Consider the following 27,979-nt stretch of genomic DNA (forward strand, 5'->3'; position numbering starts at 1 on the left):
TCCCATCTACCTCCTCTCCATTGTCACAACCATTAAACATGGGTAGTAGATAAGGAGTCAGGCAGGGTAAAGGAACTGTGGCATATTTATTTAGATAAAAAAAAATTATCATTCTACCTGCAGACAAAGGTTCCACCAATGTCATTATGAATAACAGTGACTACCGTATTTACTCGAATCTAAGCCGCACTTTTTTCCCGGTTTTTGTAATCCAAAAAACCACCTGTGGCTTAGAATTGAGTGAAAAGTAAGCGGAAGTTCTGAAAAATGTTGGTAGGTGCAGCCACAACTAACTTCTGCCGTCGAATATATGTAGCACTACACAGGCATGCTTTGCAGGCACAAAGATAGATAATGGCGCCAAAACCTCTGCGTCAGTAAATAAATTTAAAAAAAAAAGGTGGAAGATGTCTTTTTCCTCCGCCCCGAGTTTCGACCACTGCATTTTCATACATTATCCATCGAAATAAATACAAATTCCGTATTGTTCATCTTCGAATGATGCAGCGTTTCAATGTACTATGAAAATCCAACTGGCAAGACTGTTAGGGATGTTTGTCAATATGGCCAACTCTACATTCTGAATTTTTTCCTACCTGTGAGAAGAGATGGTTCTTGATAGGAACTTTTATGAATTGTGAATCACATGCAGTATTCTCTTCACCATAAGAATAATATGAAAATAAACATTTTGCCATGTATTCTTTCGTGTTTGCTGCTATCTCATTTAAATTCTGTCTGCCTAATAAACTACGAAACTAGAGTGAGACAACAGCAAACGCGGAAGAATATACGTATCGTGTCATGTTTATATTCGTATTATTCTTACGCCTGATAGTGATACAGTCAGAAATGAAGCACGGCAATTGACTAGATTTTTAAATCTAAGATGACTAATTTCTGTGCAGAATGTAATTTACTAAAGAGGTGTCTGCAAAGATTTTCAAACGGAGAAAAATTTTCGCTAAACTCTTATTCAGAACATCATCTATTATACGCAGTCTATTATTTGGTTCTTGTTGATCATTATCAAAGAAAACAGCAGTGTAAGTAACAACAAATAGCAGTCTCTTGCCATTGTTTCACTAATGAGACGATTTCTCTCTCTCTCTCTCTCTCTCTCTCTCTCTCTCTCTCTCTCTCTCTCTCTCTCTCTATAGTGGCGGTAGCGCGCACAAAAGCAAGCCATGCCGCGAGCGGCGTCAGGCCGTGAACACTCATTATCAGAATGCGACAAACAATGCACGATACAGTACAGTAATGCATCTTCAGCTTAGAGTGACATAAACACCTATAACAAAGAGAATGGCACTTGACAGATCTAAGAAAAATAAGCAATCAATTCAAACCATACGAAGCACGTGAAAAAGGAAGGGTACCGGTATAAATACGGACGGAGCGCCTGACACATAGCAATGGCCACCTGGTAAAGCTTAACTGCTATGCTTACGTCTCGAACCAAACTACTGCAGCTGTATCGTCATTCATTCGACCTAAATTGTGTCTCATACTACAATGGACCAACTTTGTTTCGATTTGGAGGTGCGGCCTAAAACTTTTCTCTCCCCTTGAATTTCAAGTCTCAAATTTCAGGTGCGGCTTAGATACGGGAAATTTTTTTTCCCTTGATTTCGAGTCTCATTTTTCAGGTGCAGCTTAGATTTGAGTGCGGCTTAGATTCGAGTAAATACGGTACCTGGCAGAAGGGCTGTACCAGTTGTTCGACTTCTCTACCTATAAACTCTGCCACAGTGATTTCATCCCAGAATTTCCCTCCTCACCTCTATGACACCCTGCACATCCACCTTCTACATGCTCCTTGGACGCCCCATTGTAGGTGGTTATTGTGCCTCCCTATGAAAGAATGTCAGCCCATTGTCCAGAATGTAGCCTCCCACATCAAAGATACCAACCACTTCATTTAGCGATGCTCCACTGTCTCCAACCCTTCACTTTCTGGATCCCTACTTGTCACTGTTGATGCTACCCCCCCTATACACCAACAGCCCTCATGTCCATGGTTATGCCACTGTTGAACACTATCTCACTTCACGTCCTTCAGTCTACAGACCAACTACTTCATTCCTCATAAACCTTACTAGCTTTATGCTAACTCACAGCTATTTTACCTTTGAAGGGAAGGTATACAAACAAAACCGCAGCACAGCCATCGGTACCTACATGGAATCCTGCTATGCTAGCCTATTTATGGGTCCTGTAGAGCAAACCTGCTTGGGCTTGCTGGTCTGGTTAAGGTTCATTGATGATATCTTCATGTTCTGGACTCAGGGCCAAGACACCTTATCATCATTCCTTCATGTCCTCAACACCTCTCCCATCCGTGTCACCTGGTCCTCCTCAACCTTCACAGGCATTGACATCCTACTCTTTGATGCCTCCATCCACACCTCTGTTAACATTAAACCCACCAACCACCAACAGTACCTGCATTTCAACAGCTGCCGTCCCTTCCCTTCCCCCCCCCCCCCCCCCCAAAAAAAAAAAAAAACCCTCCAATACAATTTGTCCACCAGGGCATGGAGTTTCTAGTGACACAAAATCTCTTGGCCAGTGTACTGAAGGTCTCCCAAAAGCCTTCATGGATGGGCATCATTCCCCAGATCTAGTCTGCCAACAGGTTACCTGTGCTGTATCACCACACACCCCCAATCCTTCCACCACCCCCCAAGAACCCTATACAAAGGAACACACCCCTCATCACCCACTACCACCCCAAACTGGAACAGGTGAACGACATCCTTCACCAGACCTTTGATAATCTGCCCTGAAATGGGAAACATCCTACCCATGATTCTTCCCACCACTCATAAAGTGGTGTTCCATTGTCCATCAAACCTCCACAACAATCTAGTCCATCCCTGTAGCACTCCCAGTTCCAGCCCGCTTACCACAGGGATCATATTCCTGTGGAAGATCCAGGTGCAAGACCTTCCAATCCACCCGGCCAGCACATCCTATTCCAGTCCCATCACAGGCTTATCCTGCCCCAGAAGTGGCCGGGCCACCTGTGAAAGCAGCCATGTCGTATACCATCTCTGCTGCAGTCATTGCACAGCCTTTTACATTGGAATGAATACTAACCAGCTGTCCATCAGGATGAATGACCCCTGCCAAATCGTGGCCAAGAGCAAAGTTGACCACCCTGTAACACAATGTGTAACTGAACATTATGTGCATGACTTCAATGGCTGCTTCACAACCTGGACCATCTGAGCCTCCCCTCCATCACCTGCTTTTGTGAACTGTGCAATTGGGAGTTATTCTTACAACACATTTTCTGCCCCCAAAATTGTTCCGGATTCAGCCTATAACAACTTACTGTCCACACACACACTGCACCCAATAGTTTCTACCCTCCTGTCATATCAACTCCTCCCATTTCATGTCCAGTCACCTTCATTGTGCATCATTCTCTGCGAGCACAACCATCAGTCTTTTCCCCCTCTCTGCTCCTTTTGTTTTCTGCTCCCCATTTCGACCCTCCATTCCCCCACAGCCACCTCATGCTACACCTGGCAACTTTGTCCTGCTGCCTTCTAGTCCATGCACACTCCACTGGACAGTGCTCTTCTATCCCCCCAGTTGATCCCTACTGTATCTTCTTCTCCCCTGCCCCACTCCAGATTGCTGCTTTCATTCAATGCAACAGATACTGTCTGCTCAGACCCTCCATTCCCCCACAGCCACTTTATACTGCACCTGGCAACTTTGTCCTGCTGCCTTCTAGTCCATGCACACTCCACCTGACAGTGCTCTTCTCTCCCCCCAGTTGATCCCTACTGTATCTTCCTCTCCCCTGCCCCACTCCAGATTGCTGATTTCATTCAGTGCAACAGATGCAGTCTACTCAGAACAACAAGAGCTAGTGGTCATGTGTTTGTGAGGTGTGCCTCCTTCTGTGAATGTGCATTTGTTTTCCTTTCTTTTTTGAAAAAGGCTTCTGAAAAATACATATGTTTCAGAACCTACAACATTAAACACTTGTATCAAGAATGCAGCATGTATTCAACAGATTGTGCTCAAGTTCTGTTGTCTGAAACTGTAACGATTTTGGAATACTGTGGAGTTGTGTTATTTGTAAGACCGTCAGTACATGTAAATACGACAGCAAAAATAGTTCATCATGTGGTTGGAGGAGTTGAGCAATTAGCATACTGACCTGTTGGTAGTCTGTACAACTATTGCAAACCATCATTTGTAACTACTAAAACATTACTACGAAATATAAAATTGTTTTGAATATCCATTTAGAGCAGTACATCTTAAACTAGAACCGTACAATACAGATAACATTGCCAGGCAGTTTCTGAAGGCATTCGCAGATACAGTATCAGATAAAATGAACTCTTAGATGAAACAATACTGACCGGGATGGTTGGCATACAAACTTGTGCTACTGTGGTAGGGCTTTGTGTCTATCTTGGCTACAATAATGTGTTCACTATGCTGTTCATATCAGTTTATCCATATACCTATTTTCTTGTTCATTATTAAACCTACTCCTGCATTATCCCTATTTGATTTTATATTTATAAGCCTGTTTTCACCTGATCAAAAGCCTTGTTCCTCTTGCTGCTAAACTTGACAATTCCCATTATATCTAACTTTAACATTTTCAGTTCCCTTTTTAAATTTTCTAACCTTCCTGCCCTATTAGAGGATCTGACATTCTATGCTTCAATCCATAGAATACCAGTTTCTCCTGATGATGATGTACTTCTGAGTACTCCCTGGCCAAATATTTTACCCAAGAGGGCACCATCACCATTTAACCATACAGTAAAGCTGCATGCCCTCAGGAAAAATTGCGGTTGTAGTTTCCCTTGCTTTCAACCGTTCGCAGTATTTTCACAGCAATACTGTTTTGGTTGATGCTACAAGGCCAGTCCAGTTAATCATCCAGACTGTTGCTCCTACAACTACTGAAAAGGCGGCTGCCCCTCTTCAGGAACCACAAATTTGTCTGGCCTCTCAACAGATACACCTCTGTTATGGCTGCACCTCCGGTACAGCTGACCTGGACTGGGACCTGGATAAACTGGAAGACCCAGAGGTTGTAGAGTGTTTCAGAGGGAGCATTAGGGAATGATTGACAGTAATAGGGGAAAGGAATACAGTAGTAGAAGAATGGGTAGCTCTGAGAGATGAAATAGTGAAGACAGCAGAGGATCAAGTAGGTAAAAAGATGAGGGCTAGTAGAAATCCTTGAATAACATAAGAGATATTGAATTTAATTTATGAAAGGAGAAAATACAAAAATACAGTAAATGAAGCAGGCAAAAAGGAATACAGAGTGGTTTCATGTCAAATCAACAGGTCAAGAGTGGATGTGTCACTTCACTATTTCAAAATTTTCTGAAAAAAAAAATATATATATATGTTGAAGTTCCACATGATACCTCTCCAAAACTACAATATTTTGATTTTCTGATAATTTGTTAAAATACTACAGACATCTGTAAATGAGAGTATTTGTGAAAATGTTATAATGAAAGGGAAAATTGTAATAAAGAAACCAAAAGTGATAGAGATATGAATTTATTTTCAATAAATACTTTGTTCCCAGTACTATGAGACATGGTTAATACATACATGCCTCTGAGATTGATTTATTTATGTAATTTTTATTTTTGAAAAATGAACTATAAATATTTGTAACTTACTGCGAATTTCAGAATCATGTTTTGAAACTATGAATAGTCACAGGATGTTAACTGTCTTGGGAAATAATAAAGGGAAAGGACTGCTAACTGTCAGCCATGACAGTAATCCATGAAGTTCTTAAACTGTCAAAATACTTCTACATAAAGATGAAAGAATCTGAACTTTTTTGGTTATTTAGGAATTATTTTCTCCAAAACTCCCATCCTAAATGCTCTAAAAATTTCACAGTGCATTGGTTGGTCAGTGTACTTACGGAATGTACAATCAGAGTGTGCAGTACTTGTATGTACAAAATGTGAGAAATTTTTTAGGTAGACATAGCTCTACTCTCAAGGTCAAAAAATCATGGACACTTAAATATTTAAATTGATTGCTGATTTCAAGTGAATTTCATGCAGAACTGGTATTTCTGAATCAAAATAATTACTTTGCAACATTATAAGTGAGTGGAAAACAATTCATAATTTTGTTGGAAAGTATTTTATAACAAAAATAAGATTTAGAATATTTCTAACCATTTTTCTTTTTATGATACTATTTGCAAATTATTACTGTCTTCTGTAATGATTTGACTTCTTCATTTCCATGAATTAAAATTGCCTACAATGTAACAATCAACACTGCACTGTAGAAAAGAGTTCATTAGTTATTTTCATCTGCTTCTCATTGAACTTGTATAGCTGAGCTGAATTTGCATACAGAGAAGGATGATCCAAAAAGAGCAGTACTTGGGAAATGAGAACTGCACACTGATGCTGGCCATTTGAAAGCATTAGGAGGACCATGAGGTGTCATAAAGGATACAGTAATATCTTGCAGCTCATGTGAGACACTTATTATCTGTCTCACCCACCACTGGTTGTGGTACACACAAGAAATGAAGTGGCTCACTACAAAGTCTTCTAATGTATAATGTGGTCTATGCATTTCACATGGAGTAACAGGCTGCAGTTCATGGAGAACCATTCTTGCCAAGTGTGTGCCACTCCAGGATGCAACCCAGTAGTGACTTGATTGAATTCCTATCACAAGATTCATAGCAGACCAGTCTTCTCTCTTTTTTTAAATGGAATTCCTTTAATGTACTTTCATTTAGAATTAAGAGTTTCATGTTTGTTATTAATGTTGATATGGTGTGTACAAATCCAGTAGCATCTCTTGTACCAACAGCAGCTTCCGTTTAGGAAATGTGTGGCCTCTAGATGCTATGTCATCAGCAATCATGCTTACTGCGTAACATGCATGTGCACTGTCATGAATGAGATCATCACTCACAATAGCTAAGCAGTGTGATGATCTTAGGAAATGAGCAACACATGTGAATATTGATACCTGTGATGTATGCAGTGGTAACTTTGAATTTCGTTCTGCAAAGCAACAGACCAATCCTCAGCAAAGTCAAAATGAAGAACTATTGTGTCAGTACTCTGGGATGTGGCTGATTTTACTTCTGCTATGGCCTGTCCCTGAATCCTCCGGATATGTTGACGAACTATTCCTTTCATGACCCAATGCCAAACCTCTGTAACAAACTTCTCTGGCTCTACTGTATTCTTCATCAACTCATCTCCCTCACACATTGTATAGGTTATGTCTTTGTCAGTATCCTGAAGGTGTAATGCTTCAACAGTTATCCCTTCAGTATCAGGACACATTGCATACTCCTGCAACCAACATCTGTCTTGCGGCTTTTGACATACACGTAAAAGCATCAGGTCCATTTCCGTGTACTTCTTTCCTGTGACACCTCTTATGGTGAGACAAACAAGTTTCAAATTAGTGCAGTAAATACATGTGCATACTTCCTTCACTGGTTGGTATTTGATCTGTTTTGGCCGTAAGGAGTAGAATTTTGCTATCCAAATTTTTAAATTTGGATTTTCCTTTTTCATTAGGAGATATGCTTCTCTTATTGATCTTGCCATATATCTTTTCACCATTTGCACTGACAGAGATAACATCAGCTTGTTTAAGACTTAGTCTGCTGCAGTCTTTGTCATCACTTAGGTAATATTCCAGAGCAATAGTAAGTGTATCATCTTGCAACGGATGCCCACAGTAAGAATCTGGGCATGCCCAAATACCTTTCTCGTTCTTTATTTTACAAGCTTCTGAAATCAAATAATGTAAAGAAGTGGGTATTTATTTCTGTACTTGCTGCTTAGTGTTGTTGTTGTTGTTGTTGTGGTCTTCAGTCCTGAGACTGGTTTGATGCAGCTCTCCATGCTACTCTATCCTGTGCAAGCTTCTTCATCTCCCAGTACTTACTGCAACCTACATCCTTCTGAATCTGCTTAGTGTATTCATCTCTTGGTCTCCCTCTACGATTTTTACTCTTCACGCTGCCCTCCAATGCTAAATTTGTGATCCCCTGATGCCTCAGAACATGTCCTACCAACCGATCCCTTCTTCTAGTCAAGTTGTGCCACAAACTCCTCCCCAATTCTGTTCAATACTTCCTCATTAGTTATGTGATCTACCCATCTAACCACATTTCGAAAGCTTCTATTCTCTTCTTGTCCAAACTATTTATCGTCCATGTTTTGCTTCCATACATGGCTACACTCCATACAAATACTATCAGAAATGACTTCCTGACACTTAAATCTATACTGGATGTTAACAAATTTCTCTTCTTCAGAAATGCTTTCCTTGCCATTGCCAGTCTACATTTTATATCCTCTCTAGCTTAGTGTAGCTACCTGGTATCAGTGTCAGTAACTGTACCTTCTCAGTATAGGTGGCAGTATTTAGGTTTTGAAACCACACATCAAATTTCAGATTCAGCACCAAGTGCATTTACACGACACACTTCACAAAGTTTTGAACATGTTGCTTGTGTAGAATTGTTTCAATTTCTTCCACTTTTCTTCTTGTGCTTTTTACCTTTCCTGGGTGTTTAAGGGGAATTATAGTAGGTGCTACAGCAGAAATGCTAAGATTCATCTCATCAGTAACTTCACCCCCAGGAATGTATACATCTGCACTGTCTTCTTCAGTTTCACAGTCGGGTGAGGGTGATCGTTCAGGTGGGTTGTCACTAAATTTCTTATTGTAGCGAGTGTAGCTAATTCCGTTACTTGAGGACCAAGATATTACTGCAATACCTCTGACAGATTTCCAACTAAGGTGAAAGATTTTCACTTTTCTTGAACACCACCTTCTTGTGTCTTTTTTTCATAGTCCACACACCTCAGTTTTTCACTACTGTATTTCGTCACTGACATAAAAAAAGTTCAAACCAAACACAAAACTCGATGCAGAATGGTTTATGTGCAAGTTCTCATTTGTTTTGTTATAAACAGAAAAGCACTGGAACAGTGTTGCCAACTTGCATATTTTACACTAGAAATTCAGTGATGTGAAATATGTAGAATGTTGAAAAATGTTTAACACTTTACACAGAAAAATATTGCCTACTGTTTTTGTGCTGAGTACTAGCATATTAACTGAACAATATTTTGTGTAGTTCTCAAAAGTTTTTGGATGGTGTTTTTGAGTAAATAATTCATAAAAACTTGTAAAAATGCAGTTTTTTTACATTTTTAGAATAAATATTTACATAATGTAGCCAGTTGGAGCAGAAAAGTTCCTGTTTTTAATTACATCAGGGGTATCTGGTAATATGAGAGAAAAGAAAGTGTTCTGTGACTTTCCAAATTAGAAAAAAATTCTTTTAAGTGGAAAAATCAACTTAAATATCATATTGTCATCTTAAATTTGTAAGTTACAGGAAGCCCATTAGTGTGCAGGTGTCAACTAAATTTCAGCACACTAAGAGGGGTTATAATGTAAAACATCTTCCAGCTTTCCAGTACTTTTGGTTTATTAGCTTTTTTTTTGTTCCCTTCTGTTTTAAGAGTTATTTATGAAATATAGATTTTTCAAAGGGCCATATCATTTATAAAAATTAAGATAAAATGAAAATACTTTATTTCTTAACACTTACGATATAGAGGTCATTATATATTTTTTTGAGAGAAATTCATGACCATGAGTTGACATGACTTGTATGATTTGAAATGAAATCACCCTACAAACACCTCAAAAATGAGACTGACAGGAAGTGCAAAATGGCCAAGCAGGAATGGGAAGTGGACAAATGTAAGGATGTAGAAACATATATTACTGGGGGTAAGATAGATGCTGTCTACAGGAAAATTACAGAGATCTCTGGGGAAAAGAGAACCACCTGTATCAGTATCAAGAGCTTAGATGGAAAACCAGCTCTAAGCAGAGAAGGGAAAGCAGAAAGGTGGAAGGAGTATACAGAGAGTCCATTCAAGGGTGATGTACTTGAGTCGATACAAGGCCCTGGGAGTAGACAGCATTCCTTTAGAACTACTGAAAGTCTTGGGAGGTCCAGCCATGACAAAACATTTCCATCTGGTGAGAAAGATGTATGAGACAGGCGAAATACCCTCAGACTTCAAGAACAATATAATAATGCCAGTCCCAAAGAAAGCAGGCATTGACAGCTGTGAAAATTACTGAACTATCTGTTTAATAAGTCATGGTTGCAAAATACCAACACGAATTCTTTACAGATTAATGGAAAAACTGGTAGACACTGACCTCGGGGAAGATCAGTTTGGATTCTGTAGAAATGCAGGAACATGCTAGGCAATGCTGACCTTACAACTTACCTTAGAAGATAGATTAAGGAGAGACAAACCTATGTTTATATAATTTGTGGACGTAGAGAAAGCTTTTGACAATTTTGAGTGGAATACTCTCTTTCAACTTCTAATGGTGGCAGGGGTGAAATACAGGGAGCGAAAGGTTTTTTACAATTTGTACAGAAACCAGATGGCAGTTATAAGAGTCGGAAGGCAAAAAAGTGAAGCACTGGTTGAGAAGGGAGTGAGACAGGGTTGTAGCCTAGCCCCAATGTTGTTTGGCCTGTATATTGAGGAAGCAGTAAAGGAAACAAAAGAAAAGTTTGGAGTAGGAATTAAAATCCAGGGAGAAGAAATAAAAACATTGAGGTTTTTCTGATGACATTGTAATTCTATCGGAGACAGCAAAGGACTTGGAAGAGCAGCTGAATGGAATGGACAGTGTCTTGAAAGGAGATGGTAGAAGTAGAGAGGATATAAAATTTAGATTGGCAATGGCAAGGAAAGCGTTTCTGAAGATAGATTTAAGTATCAGGAAATCTTTCTCTGAAAGTATTTGTATGGAGTGAAACATGGGTGATAAACAGTTTTGACAGGAAGAAATAGAAGCTTTTAAAATGCAGTGCTACATTAGAATGCTGAATATTAGATGGGTAGATCATGTAACTAATGAGGAGGTACTGAGTAGAATTGGGGAGAAGAGAAATTTGTACCACAACTTGACTAGAAGAATGGATCGGTTGGCAGGACACATTATGAGCCATCAAGGGATCACAAATTTATCATTGGAGGTAAGTGTGGAAGGTAAAAATCATAGAAGGAGACCAAGGGGTGGAAATGCTAAGCAGATTCAGAAAGATGTAGGTTGCAGTAGCTACTTGGAGATGAACAGGCTTGCAGAGGATAGACTAGCATGGAGAGCAGCATCAAACCAGTCTTTGGATTGAAAACCGCAAAGCACTTTTCAAACATGCATGTTATTAATTTTGTGTACACATATACAAATTGCAAAAAATAGCAATGGTCATAGCTTTCCCAAAAACACAAGGACTCTCCAACACAATAATTAACACAGCGAACAGCAATCATATATACACCAGAAAATAATTCATATGTTGAAAATTTTAAATGAATGGTTTCTTTCTGATTTATGATATTCACTCACTGGATTGTCTCAAACACAAACAGTGAAGTGAAAATAAAAGTCACAGACTGCTGCTGTGACATCAGATGCCAAAAGCACGGGGGACAGTGCTGTTATCAAATTATGTCATGTAAACTGCATCATGCACTTAACCATTACAACATTTATTAAACATCTAGTGCAACTTAACATTCTGCATGTATGAGGGAAACAATAAGAAAATGCAAGGCATGGCACTGTCTCTGTTGTGAATGCTTGATATTGAAGTTCATCAGTGTCAGATTCTCGGGAATGGTCTGACCATATTCTGTTGCATTGTATTAGTTGCAGTCATTTTGTCCCAGTGCCTTGACCTATAAGCTTTTCTTTGGGCTCCCCATCAGGAATCTATGTATTGTAAACATAAAATTTTGAAGATGGTGTGGGGAAACAATTGAAGAACAAGAAGTATTAACTTAGTGAAAGCAGCTGATTTTCTGCTCCTGTTTTGCATTTATAGACAACACAAGTAACCATTTTTCCCGAATTTACATTATTATTTCAATGAATGATGCAGCAATGCTCCCAACCCCTTTCCTCATGGCTCATACCTCTGTAATAGACCTAGATGCAAGACCTGCCCCATACATCCTCCCACCACCACCTACTCTAGTCCGGTCACTAACGTCACCTATCACATAAAAGGCAGGGGTACCTATGAAACCAGTCATGTGATCTACAAGCTGAGTTGCAACCCCCATGCTACATTCTGTGTAGGCATGACAACCAACAAGCTGTCTGTCCGCGTGAATGGCCACTGACAAACTGTGGCCAAGAAACAAGTGGACCACCCTGTTGCTAAACACGCTACCAAACATGACATCCTTCATTTCAATGACTGCTTCACAGCCTGTGCCATATGGATTCTTCCCACCAACAGGGAGCTATTCTGAATTTTGCAAGTAGAAACTTTCCCTGCAATACATCCTACATTCCCATAACCCTCCTGGTCTCAACTAAACAGCTGTTATTCCACCATCACACCCAGTCTTTTTACTTCTCTACTTTCCCACTACTCCCCCCCCCCCCCCCCCCCTCTTCCCTTGCCAACTCTCCCCTGCCCTCTGTCGTCTAACGTGCAGCACTTCATTGTCTGCCACCCCCACCATACCTATCCCTCCCCCTCCCCACCCCATCCTCTTCCTTACCACCACCAAGTCGCCACTCCCATCATGCACTGGTGCTGCTGCTCACAGTGTCATTTCAGTAGCTGAGAGACTGCAGTCGTGTGTGACTTGTGTTTGCATGAGTGTGTGTGTGTGTGTGTGTGTGTGTGTGTGTGTGTGTGTGTGTGTGTGTCTGTTGTTGACAAAGGCGTTAATGGCTGAAAGCTTTATTTGTGACATTCTTTTTGTTGTGCCTATCTCTGTCACAGCATCTCTACTATATGGTGAGTAGCAACTTTCCTTTTCGTAATATTGTTACATTCTTTCCTGGATTTTCCATTGTTTGATTTTTGCCTGATTGCTTTTCTTCGATCCTAATCCAGTGATGTTTTCCTTTGTTACTATTTACTGATGCATCATTATACTCAATGTTTATCCTTCATTCTCTTCTTTCCTGTGTTTCTCTTGTCGCTTTACAAACCACACTGCACGCTCTACTTACGAGCCTCACTGTATCAACTGTCTCGGCCGCGCACAACAGATGGCTACAAGTCCACGTTGATTGTTGGTGCAGCTTTGTATGCCCCACATTACTCCTGCAGATATAATGACTCCTATACTTTCAAACTGATCACTGCCCCTGCGTCAATCTCCTGTATTTTTGCATGTTATTTCCTGCACCCTTCCAGTGCCACACAACCTTGTATCTCATCCTACGAATCCCTCCCCATCCCCTCCACCCCCACTCTTTCTCCACTCATCCAAATTTGCACCCACTAATTCCACCTTATCCAGTCACATCAGCCGTCCCCCTTCTTCACACTTATCCACCCTCAGACCCCTGCTGCCCACAGTAATATACACTCCTGGAAATTGAAATAAGAACACCGTGAATTCATTGTCCCAGGAAGGGGAAACTTTATTGACACATACCTGGGGTCAGATACATCACATGATCACACTGACAGAACCACAGGCACATAGACACAGGCAACAGAGCATGCACAATGTCGGCACTAGTACAGTGTATATCCAGCTTTCGCAGCAATGCAGGCTGCTATTCTCCCATGGAGACGATCGTAGAGATGCTGGATGTAGTCCTGTGGAACGGCTTGCCATGCCATTTCCACCTGGCGCCTCAGTTGGACCAGCGTTTGTGCTGGACGTGCAGACCACGTGAGACGACGCTTCATCCAGTCCCAAACATGCTCAATGGGGGACAGATCCGGAGATCCTGCTGGCCAGGGTAGTTGACTTACACCTTCTAGAGCACGTTGGGTGGCACGGGATACATGCGGACGTGCATTGTCCTGTTGGAACAGCAAGTTCCCTTGCCGGTCTAGGAATGGTAGAACGATGGGTTCGATGACGGTTTGGATGTACCGTGCACTATTCAGTGTCCCCTCGACGATCACCAGTGGTGTACGGCCAGTGTAGGAGATCGCTCCCCACACCATGATGCCGGGTGTTGGCCCTATGTGCCTCGGTCGTATGCAGTCCTGATTGTGGCGCTCACCTGCACGGCGCCAAACACGCATACGACCATCATTGGCACCAAGGCAGAAGCGACTCTCATCGCTGAAGACGACACGTCTCCATTCGTCCCTCCATTCACGCCTGTCGCGACACCACTGGAGGCGGGCTGCACGATGTTGGGGCGTGAGCGGAAGACGGCCTAACGGTGTGCGGGACCATAGCCCAGCTTCATGGAGACGGTTGCGAATGGTTCTCGCCGATACCCCAGGAGCAACAGTGTCCCTAATTTGCTGGGAAGTGGCGGTGCGGTCCCCTACGGCACTGTGTAGGATCCTACGGTCTTGGCGTGCATCCGTGCGTCGCTGCGGTCCGGTCCCAGGTCGACGGGCACGTGCACCTTCCGCCGACCACTGGCGACAACATCGATGTACTGTGGAGACCTCACGCCCCACGTGTTGAGCAATTCGGCGGTACGTCCACCCGGCCTTCCGCATGCCCACTATACGCCCTCGCTCAAAGTCCGTCAACTGCACATACGGTTCACGTCCACGCTGTCGCGGCATGCTACCAGTGTTAAAGACTGCGATGGAGCTCCGTATGCCACGGCAAACTGGCTGACACTGACGGCGGCGGCGCACAAATGCTGCGCAGCTAGCGCCATTCGACGGCCAACACCGCGGTTCCTGGTGTGTCCGCTGTGCCGTGCGTGTGATCATTGCTTGTACAGCCCTCTCGCAGTGTCCGGAGAAAGTATGGTGGGTCTGACACACTGGTGTCAATGTGTTCTTTTTTCCATTTCCAGGAGTGTATATTTTTAAATAATTTATTCTCTGCTTTCATCCTTGTGACTTCTCGCCACTTTTAGTGAGTTTTCGCGTTTCGCTGTTGTCGACTCCCTCAGATTTCATTGTTTCCCCTTTTGCATCTATTTCACCTTTTTCCTGAATTTTCACATTTATTTGGGTTTATTTTTGCAAAATTTTTCGGATGTAATTGTACATTATTTATGTAATTTTTAGAATTTTTTCCACCACCATGGATCTTTGCTCTTTCCATCTGCATCAATACAGAAAAGTTTCGTTGTCTCTAGCCAGATCCCAGTCCCATATACGTTTTCTGTGTTGTTGCTTGGCTCATTGAATCCCCTTAAAAGGCCTTACCACCAAATTACCCATCTCTGGCTGCCACCCCTCTTTCCACAATGACCTCCACCTGTTCAGATTCCGCTAATCCTTAGCCCTCACCAACACAGTCCTGCAAAACCACATCAACCAAGCCTAGATCTCCTTGCAGTACCTTCTGTCCATCTGCAGAATTCTCCTGCTATGCAATCCCAAATTCCTGGAACCCATAACACACATTGAAACTCTTGCTCTGCAGGAACTTGAGCAACATGCACAACGCTACCTCAAAAAGCTCTCCAACCTGCTCACTTACTACTCCTGCCTTGGATTACCACTGTCCACCATCTCTACAACAACCTCCAAACCTCCCCCACATCCTCTCATAGCTGACAAACCCTGTCTTACAGACCTTCTACACTTACCCAACTCTCCAAAACTCCTTCCCACCAGCATACAGAATCCAGAACCTAACAGACCTGTAACACAGTCATGAACCTTTCCTCCAGAAACCTTAGCCCCACAGAAATATCAGTCCTTTCCAAAGACCTCACCTTTTGCCCCACTCCCAAATTCAATCATGCAGGACTTGGTAAAGACTTTCTCTCCTTTCCCCAGTCCCTACAGTGGAAACACTTTTTCGCCACCATCCCTACCAATCAGACTCAACCAAAGACCAATGTTGAACCCTGCCTAAATTAGTTCACTCCTCCATCCAACCGCGATTCACCCCCACTGCCCCCAAATCACCCCCTGTTAACTTTCCAGAATTTCTTAACCTCGAGCATTGCCTCACTATTATTTCCCAAATCCCTCAACATGCAAATTAACCTTACGATCATAGAAAGAACCGCAGTCCTGTGGGGTCTTGCCCACCCATCTTGTGTAAGGTGCCTAAAGGATGCTACATTCTCGGAATGCTATACAACAATTCAAGCAAATCACATTAATAGTTTTTATTTCAAATAAGCAGATTGCCAATACTTAACTTTGTATTTATAATGGGTTGTCGCAAGCAATGGATGACATGCAAATAAGTAATGTTCTTCGCTATAGACAATGTCCATGTTGATATGGATCACACGCTACTGCTATCGTAGTGCTTTCCTAGTGTCCAACTTCTAACTGTCCTGGTCTGTGAGTGCTGGTCTAGTACTGTGCGACCGAGGCTGGCTGGAGTGGTGCTTATATTCTCTTCTTGTAGAGGCTGCTCCTGTCATGGTGACATCCTGGTCAGCGTGCTATTGGCTGATGTCGTCTTACAACCATCATCTGTTCTATTTGGCAACCATACCCAGCCAAGTACAGTGTCGACGCGCTAACTGTTTCATACGAACAATCTCCCAGTGTCCTTGGTGAAGTAACTGCAACACTTTTTTGTGCAGAGCTTTAGGGATCAACACACATGACAGTCCACTATCATTTTGAACAGGAATCACACCTTTCTGTACAGTGAGACTATGCCAATGGGCAAAGTGTCGGTGCACTACAAGGTTCTGTATGCTATGCAAGGAACGAAGCCAAGATGTGTGAATATATGCTAGCAAAATGTTCAAGCTTCCATGGCCTGTGCAATTTTCCTATAGTTCAGCAGAAAAGATTGAAGCAATTCAGAATCCTGTGCATTGTTGTGACAGTAAGATGCAGCAGAAGCGTCAAAGTCTGTATCAGGGCCAATCGGAAGAGCTGTCAGACGATACACAATCTCGTACTGATATTGAGACAACAACAAAGCCCATTTTTGCTACTTTTTGGCAGTTTGTACAGGAACCGGTTTCATTGAATGAAACAAGGACTGAAAAGGCTTGTGATCCGTTACTAAATAAAATTTTCTGCCATACAAGTAGTGGTGGAGTTGGTGACACCATACACAACAGGCAATGCCTCTTTCTCAATTTGCGAATAGTTCCTCTGAGCTTTGGACGACACTTTTGATGCAAAAGTAATAAGCCTGCCTTTATCACTAATTCTGTGCAAAAGCACCGATTCTGTAAGAGGAAGTGTCAACTTGCAATACAACTGGTTTGTTGGGATCAAGGTGAACTAACCATCTGTCACAGAGCAATGCATCTTTAAGTGTTTGAAAAGCTACTTGACACTCATCTGTCCAAACAAAGGGGACATTCTTGCGACGCAAGCAATGCAATGGATCTGCGATTTGTGCAGCTTTGATATGAACCAAATATAATAGTTTTTTTTCCCTAAGACTGACTACAATTCTGTGATATTGTGAGGAACTGGCAAGTCTCGTATGGCTAACAAATGCGACTGAAGAGGATGTACACCTTGACTGTTTATGACATGACCAAGACACTACAACTCAGTTTTTAAAAAATCACACTTGCCCAGTCTACACTTTAGTCCTGCCTCAGATAAAACATGAAACAAAGCATGCAAATTTGCAATATGTTCTTCAGATGGACAACGTGCTATGACAATATCGTCCAAATAGTTTGAAGAGTTTGGCACTTGTGCAGTCAGCTTTTCCAAATACCGTTGGAAAAGGTGGGTGCGGAAGCACTGCCAAAAGGCAAATGCAAATATTTAAACAAGCCAAATGAATATTCACTATACACACTTTTTGAAACTCTTCATCAAGCATTATTTGAAGATATGCGTTGCGCAAATCAGTTTTTGAAAAGTAGCGTCCAGTGCCTAATTTGTCCACGAGATCATCTGGGTTTGGTAATGGATAAGTATCAATCACAGTTTGTGGGTTGACTGTAGACTTCAAGTAAACACAGAGGCAAATGCGACCGGAAGGTTTAGGGATCAAAACCAGTGGACTTGCCCATTGAAAAGCTGATATGGGCGCAATAACTCCGCTATCTTGCAATTCTTTAAGTTTAACCGCAATTTTGTCCTGTAATGCAAGGGGAACAGTTCTGGCCCAGCAAAATTTCAGCTGAACATTGTCCTTCAGAGTAATATGTGCAACAAAATTGTTAGCTTTGCCTAGACATTCAGAAAAGAGTTCTAGGAATTCTTTCATCAAGATAGCTACACTGTCTTTTGTATGGAATGCAGACACTGACAACACATTGTCCTGAATGATAAAGCCAAACAAATCAAAAGAATCAAGACCAAATATCTTCACACAATCGCGTGATTGTAGCAGTGCAAAAGTAACTGTTCATGTATTCGAGTGATACATGTTCTGAGAACAGGAATGTCTGGGTCATTAGAAGCCATCAATTGCGTGCTAGTGTTAAGACAAGTGTGGGGAGCCTAACAGTTAATATGTGTGACAATTCAGCAGTGTGACAGAGGCACCAGTGTCCAACTGAAATTTCCCACGTTTCCCACAAAGCAATAATTGAACAAAAAGTTTGTTCAACTGGCGTATCACTGAAGAAACTGCTCACGTGCCAGTTTTGTGAATGCCTGTTGCAGACTTTGAATGTACTGCATTAATGACATGGGCCTTTGACTAGGGTTTTGTGAGTGGGCTGAATTCTTATGTTTGTTCTGTTGCAAACATATGGATTGTACATGTCCTTTCTTACCACAAGTGTAACATTGAGCTTGTTGGGAGGGGCCTTCTTGCCAAACCTTCATGGAAAATTGTTTGCTTGGCATGGCGAGCTGCTGCCACCGCCGAATGCTACCACATTTATTTGTTGGTCATAATAGTTAGTGACTCGATAATTTGGTCATAATTAAGTTCACTCTGAGTGGCATTAGGAAATAACTTGCTGATGAGGCGGAACACTGCACTGCCTGCCACAGATAAGGAATAATGGCTTTTCACAGTACCTGGTACCTTGTGAACTAGGAGGTGTCCTTCAAACTAGGACAACCATCCGAGCCATTCCTCGTCTCGTTCACGAAACTGTTGAAAAGACGATATGGCAGTAGGTGTTGCTTGTTCCGTCGGGCCTGAAACGTTAGCCAGACGCTGCTGCACCGCGTTGAATAACATAGAAATTTGCTGCATCTGGAACCGAAACATCTGTATTAGCTGTGTGGCAACTAACACTGGCGGCTCTGGCGCCTGAGCAGGGAGCAGAATAGGTGGGGTGGGCATGTTGCAAGTTACAAATGCTATAAACAGACAAGGCAAGCAAGCAATATAAGGACAAAAGCAAAGAAAATTTCTGCAGGGGCCACGTGTAAACTTTGATTAGCAATAACAACAAGAAACTGTTAAAACAAATAAGTGCCACTGCAAATGAAAGACAAAAGAGAATTAAGGTGCCAGCAAACAAAAAATTCCTTGGCTGTCAGGCCAGGGTTTGTAATTCCTCATCGCCAATGTGGGGTCTTCCCCACTCATCTCGTATAGGGTGCCTAAAGGATGCTGCATTCTTGGAAAGCTATACAACAATTCAAACTTGTCAAGTTAATAGTTTTTATTTCAAATAAGCAGATCGACAATACTTAACTTTGTATACATAACAGGTTGTCACAAATGGTGGGCGACATGCAAATAAGTAATGTTCTTCACTATAGACAGTGTCCATGTAAGCAATTGATATGGGTCACACTTTAATGCTATCATAGAGCTCTCTTAGTGTCCAACTTCTGACTATCCTGGTCTACAAGTTCCGGTCTAGAACTGTGCTGCTGAGGCTGGCAGGAGCGGCGCTTATATTATCTTCCTGTAGAGGGCGCTCCTGTCATGGTGACATCTGCTCAGCCTGCTATTGGCTGAAGTCGTCTCACAGCCTTCTCTGCGGTTGTGTTCTTCATCTTTGTGCTGTCACTTTCATTATTCTAGAACAAGTCCACCATCTAAATACTGATCTCGACCTTATGATCCTACCTGCAGACAAAGGGTTCACCACTGTTGGTTTGAACCCCCTTCCACCTACAAACCTTGCCACAGATCCTTAGGCCCATCTCAGAGCCTCTCCCCGGAGTCCATCTCTACTCATCCCTACCCCACCCTGCACTCCTACCTATTACATGCTTCCTAAAGTCTGTAAACCTAACCACCCAGGACTCCCCATTGTGGCTGGTTACTGTGCCCTCACTGAGAGAATCTCTGCTCTTATAGACAAACACCTTCAACCTATTAACTGGAACCTAACCTCCTACATAAAAGATACCAACTATTTCCTCCACAGACTCTCCACAGTTCCTGTCCCTTGACCACAAGGTGCCCTGCTCGTCACTATTGATGCTACCTCCCTTTACACTAACATTCCTAATGCCTATGGCCTTACTGCTATTAAACACTACCTTTCCCAACACCCAAAGGATCTCAAATCAACAGCCTCCTTCATAGTCTCCATGGCCAACTACATTCTCACCCACAATTTCTTCTCCTTTGAAGGCATTACTTACAAACAAATCCGGGGTAAGGCTATGTGCACCCACATGGCACGATCCTATGCTCACCTATTCATGGGCCATCTAGAGGAATCCTTTCTAAAAATCCAGAATCCCAAACGCTTCACCTGGTTCAAATTAATTGATGACATCTCTGCGATCTCGATTCAGGCGTGAGGACACCCTATCCACATTCCTCCAGAACCTCAAGAACTCCCAAATTTGCTTCACCTACTCCTGCTCAGCTCAAGAAGCCACCTTCCTAGATGTTGACCTCCACCTCAAAGATGGCTGCATCAGTACCTCTGTCCACATCAAACCTACTAACCACCAGCAATACTTCCACTTCAACAGCTGCCACCCGTTCCATACCAAGAAGTCCTTTCTGAACAGCCTAGCAACCATCGGTCATCGCATCTGCAGTGACGAGCGGTCCCTCTCGAAATATACTGAGGGACTCACTGAAGCCTCCACAGACCACAGTTATCCTCCCAACCTCGTACAAAAACAAATTTCCCATGCCATATCTTTTGTCTCCAACCACCTCCTAAAGTCCCACCGTCCAGCCACAGTGGAGCCTTTCCCTCATAACTCAGCACCACCCAGGACTGAAGCAACTGAATTACACTCTCCGCCAGGGTTTCGACTACCTCTCAGTGTGCCCTGTAATCATAAATGTCCTGCCCACTAACCTTCCCACCCCTCCCACAGTGGTATTCCGCCGTCCACTGAACCTACACTATATACTCGTCCATCCTTACACAACCCCTGCTCCCAACCCCTTACCTCATGGCTCATATCCCTGTAATAGACCTAGATGCAAGACCTGTCCCATACATCCTCCCACCACTACCTAATCCGGTCCAGTCACTAGCGTAATCTATTTCATCAAAGGCAGGGCTACCCTTGAATCCAGTCATGAGATGTACAAGCTGAACTGCATCCACTGTGCTGCATTCTATGTGATCATAACAACCAACAAGCTGTCTGTCTGCATGAATGACCACCAACAAACTTTGGCCAAGATACAAGTGGACCACCCTATTGCTGAACACGCTGCCAAACATGACATCCTTCTTTTCAATGACTGCTTCACAGCCTGTGACATATGGATACTTCCCACCAACACCAGCTTTCCGAATTGTACATGTGAGAACCTTTGCTGCAAAACATCATATGTTCCCGTAATCCTCCTGGCCTCAGTCTTCATTAGTCACTGTCCTCACACATCCAGCCCCTTCCCTGTTCCCATTCCAGCACTTCACAGCCGTTATTCCACTGTCACACCCAGTCATTTCACTTCTCTCCTTTTCCGCTACTTCCCCCCCCCCCCTCCCCCACCTCTTCCATGCCCTCTGCCTAACCTGCAGCACTTCATTGTCCGTCACACCCACCATACTATCCCTCTCCCTCTCTGCCCCGGCCTCCTCCTTACCCCCACCCAGTTGCCGCTCCCGTCATGCACTGGTGCTGCTGCTCAGAGTGTGGTTTCAGTTGCCTGAGACTGCAGTTGTGTGTGTCAGTTGTGTTTGTGCGTGCACCTGTGTGTGTGTGTGTGTGTGTGTGTGTGTGTGTGTCCGTCGTTGGCAAAGGCCTTAATGGCCAAAAGCTTTATTTGTGACAGTGTTTTTGTTGTGCCTATCTGTGACTCAGCATCTCTGCAATATGGTGAGTAGCAACTCTCCTTTTCGTAATATTGTTACATTCCATCCTGAATTTTCCATTGATTTGAGCTATAAATATATTTTATTCGCAGTGCTTTGGTTTTCAATATACGGTGGAGTGCTGAAGTTGCTGTCTTCATGTTTACGGCTTTAGGATCTCTTTGTAAATTGTAATGTCCTGGCGACACATGAGCTTACTGGTGCCACATTCCTATGAAACCACTTTACTGTCTGTCCCTCTAGTCAGTCCACTGTTAAAATTAAGTCTGATTACTTATTACAACATTTTAATTTATAATTTGACTGGCCAATTGTGAATGGCATCGTGCTTTGGTACAGCCCAATGTTTTTACAAATATTGGAGTATGCATTTCAGTTACATCTGTTTCGATTCATTCCATTTTAAGGCTATTCCATTTAGTGTTATTACTTGTGATTTTTCCTGTATTCTTCTGTTGAACCTCTAGCTGAGTACCCAGCATAGGTATGCATTTATCCTAGTCTTCTATTAGTTTGTCCCCCCCCCCCCCCCCCCCATCTCCTCCTCCACCTCTCAGTTCCAGTTTCTGTGTATCTCATCCTGCCCCCTCTCTGTTCACCTGTCCCCCCACCTCTCTGTTCATTTGCTTCTCCCCCTCTGTCCATCTCCCCCTCCCCCCTCCCCACCTCTTAAGTCCATCTCCCCCTTTCTTCTCTCACTGTTGATCTCCTCCTCTTTACGTCCATTTCGCCCTTGTGCTCTGTCTCTCTCTCTCTCTCTCTCTCTCTCTCTCTCTCTCTCTCTCTCTCTCTCTCTCTCTATCCATTTTCTCCTCCCCCTTTCTTTCTCCATGTTATCATCCCAATCCCACCCCAGTCCCACAACATGTCTTTCCAGATAGTAAGTAATATGTTGGCTCTGTGCCAATACAGAAAAGTTTTCTATCCCTAGCCATAACCCAGTCCCACGTACTGTTTATTTGTTAATGCCTAGCTGATGACTTCCCTCCATCCCCAAATGGCCTGACCATCAAATTACCCATCTCCAGTTTGCAACGCCTCATTGCACAATGACCTATCTCTGTTCAGATTCTGTCTGTCAGTCCATAACCCTCACCACCCTAGTACTACAAGACAATAAATCAGGTCAAAAACACTTTACATCACCTCCCCTCCATTGATAAAATTCTTCTGTCCTGCAATCCTAAATTCCTGCATCCTATCTCCCTCACTGAAATTGTTGCCCTCCAGGAGCTAGAGCAGCATGCACAACCCACATAAAAAAACTCGCCCAACTGGTCACCAGAAGTGACATTCTGGTCTTGTTGAAGACTTCTTTCCTTCTCCCTTCAGTGGAAACACCTTTTCGCCACCAGTCCTACCTATCAGGTTCTGCCTCATCCAGTTCACTCCTCCACCCAACAGTGATCCACGCCCATGGCCCCCAAATCAACCCCATTAACAATCCAGAATTTCTTAACTTCAGACCTTGCCTCACAATCATTCCCCAAATCCTTCAATATGGAAACTAATTTGACATCCACAGAGAACTGCAATCCACCACTTAATAATGGATCACAACCTTACAATCCAATCTGTTGACAAAGGCTCCACCACTGTGGTTGTGTACCACAGGAATTACCTTGTGGAGGGACTCTGCCAGCTGTCAGATTCATCCACATACAGTCCCTTCCACATTGATCCCAATTAGAAAGCTAACGTCTCTCTCCTCAAATCCTTAGGCCCATCCCAGAATCTCGCACCTGACTCTCCCTCCCTCCTCGTCACTATCACTCTCCGTAGATGCTTTCTAAACTCCATAAAGTCACCCACTCAGGACACCCCATTGTGACTGGTTACTGGACCTCTACTGAGAGAATCTCTGCTTTCATGGTCCAACATCTTCAGCCTATTATGCTCACCAACTCTCCACATTTCCTGTTCCTTTACCACACAGTGCCCTACTCATCACTGTCGATGCCACCCCCCTCTACACTAACATCCCAAATGCCCACAGCCTTGCTGGTATTGAATAATACCTTTCCCAACACACTACCGACTTCAAGCTTACAATATTCTTCCTGGTCACCATGACCAATTATTACCTCACTCACAATTACTTCTGCCTTGAAGATATCAAATAAATCAATGGTACAGCAAGGGGCACCCGCATGGCACCATCCAGTGCCAACCTATTTGTGGGCCATTTAGAGGAATCCTCCGTAACCACCCAGAATCCAAAACCCCTCACCTGGTTCAGGTTCATTGATGACATCTTTGTGATCTGGACAAAGGGTGAGGCTCCCTATTGACATTCTTCCAAAACCTCAACACCTTCTCCTGCATTCACATGGTCCTCCTTATCCCAACAGGGCATCTTCCTCAATATTGTCCACCACCAAAAGGACGGCTACATCAGTACCTCCATCCATATCAGATGTACCAACCACAAATAGTATGTCCATACCAAGAAGTTGAATCCCTCCCAAATAGCCTTAACTACCCATGGTTGCTGCATATTTAGTGACGAGCAGATCCTCTCCAAATATACCAATGGTCTCACTGAGGCCTTCAGAGACTGAAATTACACTCTCAACACTACACAGAAACAGATCTCCCACTCTTTGTCTCCCCAGTTCACCTTTCAACTATTCACATACCCACTGTCTGGTCATAAAGCAGCACTCACCTCATGATTCAGTACCTCACAGAACTAGCATAACTGAATCACATCCTCTGCCAGGGTTCTGACTACATCTTTTCATGCCCTGGAATGAGGAGTATCCTACCTACTATCATTCCCACAGTGGTATTCTGCCACACACCGAACCCGTGCAACATCCTTTCCCACCCCTACTCCAAACCCCTTCCATTATGGCTCATATCCCTGTGATATACATACAGGGTGTTTCAAAAATGACCGGTATATTTGAAACGGCAATAAAAACTAAATGAGCAGCGATAGAAATACACCATTTGTTGCAATATGCTTGGGACAACAGTACATTTTCAGGCGGACAAACTTTCGAAATTACAGTAGTTACAATTTTCAACAACAGATGGCGCTGCAAGTGATGTGAAAGATATAGAAGACAACGCAGTCTGTGGGTGCGCCATTCTGTACGTCGTCTTTCTGCTGTAAGCGTGTGCTGTTCACAACGTGCAAGTGTGCTGTAGACAACATGGTTTATTCCTTAGAACAGAGGATTTTTCTGGTGTTGGAATTCCACCGCCTAGAACACAGTGTTGTTGCAACAAGACGAAGTTTTCAACGGAGGTTTAATGTAACCAAAGGACCGAAAAGCGATACGATAAAGGATCTGTTTGAAAAATTTCAACGGACTGGGAACGTGACGGATGAACGTGCTGGAAAGGTAGGGCGACCGCGTACGGCAACCACAGAGGGCAACGCGCAGCTAGTGCAGCAGGTGATCCAACAGCGCCCTCAGGTTTCCATTCGCCGTGTTGCAGCTGCAGTCCAAATGACGCCAACGTCCACGTATCGTCTCATGCGCCAGAGTTTACACCTCTATCCATACAAAATTCAAACGCGGCAACCCCTCAGCGCCGCTACCATTGCTGCACGAGAGACATTCGCTAACAATATAGTGCACAGGATTGATGACGGCGATATGCATGTGGGCAGCATTTGGTTTACTGACGAAGCTTATTTTTACCTGGACGGCTTCGTCAATAAACAGAACTGGCGCATATGGGGAACCGAAAAGCCCCATGTTGCAGTCCCATCGTCCCTGCATCCTCAAAAAGTACTGGTCTGGGCCGCCATTTCTTCCAAAGGAATCATTGGCCCATTTTTCAGATCCGAAACGATTACTGCATCACGCTATCTGGACATTCTTCGTGAATTTGTGGCGGTACAAACTGCCTTAGACGACACTGCGATCACCTCGTGGTTTATGCAAGATGGTGCCCGGCCACATCCCACGGCCGACGTCTTTAATTTCCTGAATGAATATTTCGATGATCGTGTGATTGCTTTGGGCTATCCGAAACATACAGGAGGCGGCGTGGATTGGCCTCCCTATTCGCCAGACATGAACCCCTGTGACTTCTTTCTGTGGGGACACTTGAAAGACCAGGTGTACTGCCAGAATCCAGAAACAATTGAACAGCTGAAGCAGTACATCTCATCTGCATGTGAAGCCATTCTGCCAGACACGTTGTCAAAAGTTTCGGGTAATTTCATTCAGAGACTACGCCATATTATTGCTACGCATGGTTGGATATGTGGAAAATATCGTACTATAGAGTTTCGCAGACCGCAGCGCCATCTGTTGTTGAAAATTGTAACTACTGTAATTTCGAAAGTTTGTCTGCCTGAAAATGTACTGTTGTCCCAAGCATATTGCAACAAACGGTGTATTTCTATCACTGCTCGTTTAGTTTTTATTGCCGTTTCAAATATACCGGTCATTTTTGAAACACCCTGTAGATGCAAAATGTGTCCCATACATCCCACCACTACTTGCTTCAGTCTGGTGACATGCATCTCCTATTCCATCAAAGACAGGGCTAGCTGTGAAAGCAGTCATGTGATCTATAAATTAAGCTGCAACTGCTGTTCTGCTTTCTACATAGGCATACAGCTATCAAACTGTCTGTCTGCATGAGTGACCACCAACAAACCATGGCCAAGAGACAACTGGGCCATCCAGTTGCTGAACATGCTGCCAACACACTGTGCTTTACTTTAATGAGTAGTTCACAGTGTTCACTGTAAGCATCCTTCCTACCAACACCAGTGTTTCGGAATTACTCAGGTGGGAACTCGCCCTGCAATATAAACATCTGTAACCTCAACCTTTGGTAGTCTCTGCCCTCCACCTGTCTATCTCCCTCCCTGCTCCCACTCCATCACTAGTTTTTCCCACTTCTGTACCTCTCTCCTATTCTGCTTCCCTTTATCCCCCCCCCAGTCCAACCACCTAACTGTACCTAGCAGCCTTACGCTGTCCCCAACACATTGCTGCACACTGCCACAAGCAGCACTATACCTCTTCCCCACCCCTACTCTGCTACCTTCCCCTTACCAGCCCCAGGCCTCCTCGTTAGCATACCACCTGCGTTAGATTGCTGCTCCCTCAGATGTAGTTGATGTCCACCAGCCAGCCACAGTGGTCATGTGTGTGTGACCTGTGATTGTATGTTTCCTACTTCAGAAGGAGGTCTTTTGGCCAAATGTTAAAACAAATAACAATCTTTTCATTGCAACTGTTTGTAACTCAATTTCTCACACATATTAAATATATTTCACCTGCACTTGCAGCGAATTTCACTTGCAGTTTTGTTTTCTTACAGCTCAATGTTTATGATGTAGTGTCTCCTGTACTGTCTCTCACACAATGATATGATTTTGCAGGTGCATCCAGTGATACAAGTGAATACTGTCTGGAAATGTATTGCAGATAGAGCTAGTAGTAAAGAAATAATAAATCAAAATGTCATGCATAATGTGGCAGTTTTCACACATCTCAAAATTACTTATAAACTTTGTAGCAAGTCACTAAGTGCCCTCATTCTCAAACACTGGATAAGTAATTTTGGAGTTTGCACATCATAAGCTATGCTCTTTTTCACCCTCACTTCCACCCCTCTGAGAGGTAGGTAGTTCTTACCTCCACAGTTGTTCTTTCCAGACAGCAATTTGGTTGGAATCAGTCCAGTGGTTTAGGAGATGTGGAACATAAATACGTGCATCCACATTTATAATATGTATGTATTAGATAGTAATCGCACTCATTAATGCCCCAATGAAATGAACTTCTTTCTGCATGTTGACTTCTACAGGGGTAATTCGTTTCAGTTTGCTAAAAACTAATCAGGCATAGGAAATGTACTTTTGATGTTTGCT

General features: G+C 43.2%; 1 protein-coding gene across 1 annotated transcript in view; it reads left to right on the forward strand.

Moving 5' to 3' along the window:
* LOC124803706 (protein dopey-1 homolog) overlaps positions 1–27,979 on the forward strand; it is a 370,000-nt gene that overhangs the window by 202,758 nt on the left and 139,263 nt on the right. The gene's annotated exons all lie outside the window — the stretch shown is intronic.

The sequence above is a fragment of the Schistocerca piceifrons genome, chromosome 1 (assembly GCF_021461385.2).
Source record: "Schistocerca piceifrons isolate TAMUIC-IGC-003096 chromosome 1, iqSchPice1.1, whole genome shotgun sequence".
Classification (NCBI taxonomy): Eukaryota; Metazoa; Arthropoda; class Insecta; order Orthoptera; family Acrididae; genus Schistocerca; species Schistocerca piceifrons.